Source organism: Chrysochloris asiatica, unplaced genomic scaffold (genome assembly GCF_000296735.1).
Source record: "Chrysochloris asiatica unplaced genomic scaffold, ChrAsi1.0 scaffold00201, whole genome shotgun sequence".
NCBI lineage: Eukaryota > Metazoa > Chordata > Mammalia > Afrosoricida > Chrysochloridae > Chrysochloris > Chrysochloris asiatica.
The window spans coordinates 1942328-1943616 of NW_006408719.1; positions in this window are offsets into that span (position 1 = coordinate 1942328).

Here is a 1289-nt window from a genome sequence, read left to right on the forward strand (position 1 = left end):
CATTATGTTGAGTGAAATTAGTCAGTCACAAAAAGAGAAATACTGCATAGGACCACTATTGTAAAAGACTAAGAAAAAGAACCCATACTAAAAGGGGTTGAGGGAATTCTTTGCTGATTGCTGGGATGTTGGGGGTGGGTGAGGGGAGGGAGGGAAAGGTGGAGCACAGGGTAGGGATTAGACACAGGAAAGTTTGGGTGCTGGGGAGGGGGACAATATACAAGAAGGGAGAGGGAAACGGAAGAACAAAGCAGATGGAAGAACAATCAGGCAGGTTTGAATGGGCTAAGTGGGACAGAGATAAAGAATGATGTATGCACAACCTTGGAACTACAGGGTTCTGGGATACAGAGATTGAGACATTGTTGGAATGGGGGAAAATGTTAAGATACTTGGCTGTCTTTTGAATTTTGGTTTCCCTTGCATTATATTATAAAATAGATACTTGAGGGGGAGATAAAGCAATAGCCAGATACATCACCATAGAAAGCTTTTAAGTCTGTCTTCTGCCTATGACTGATTTAAATACCTAAAATGGGGCTACAAGGTGCCCAGTGAAGGAGGCTTCTTGCGGAGCCTCTGCAATACATAAGACTATAGGTAGAAGCCTGGACCACACACCCAGATCTCCAGAGATGGGAAATTTCCACTTCTAAGGATGAGCAAACCAGCCTGGAGCAGCTAGAAGAACAGTAGATACTTCTTGAAAGAAAGACCTACAGGAAAAATACAAAATAATAGAGGCAGATGGACTGTTACTACAAGAACAAACAAGTTGCTTGCCCAGGAAACATCAAGGCAAGTGGTCAGATCCCCTCAGTGCAATCCCCCTTCCAAGACAAAGACTCAATGGGAATACACACTCTGATAGGTGACCACACGCTTCACTGATAAGGGGAAGTGAGGGAAGAACAGCAATGAAGTGGCGAGCTAAGCCCTACAATGTGGAGAGTGAAGCATTCAGCTGATAAAAAGAGAGGGGATATGCACAAGAACACCCACGCTTGCAGATAGTACCCACTTGACCTGGCTTCAATTACTGGATGATCAGAGCTCAACTAGAAGAAGAAAGAAGAGTTAAAAAAGAGGAATCTGATACAATTTGATGAACTTGACCTACACCTGTGGATGCAGTAACTCAAAAGAGGGAACAAATCCTTACAGCAAGAATCATTCCCACCCCTTCCAAACAGAGTAGACAGGAATGGGCAAGTTGGACATTGGTTACCCAAAATTGGGGGAGGGGGGAAAACAAAGGCAAGTAGTGACTGGCTTACAAGCTTTCAAGA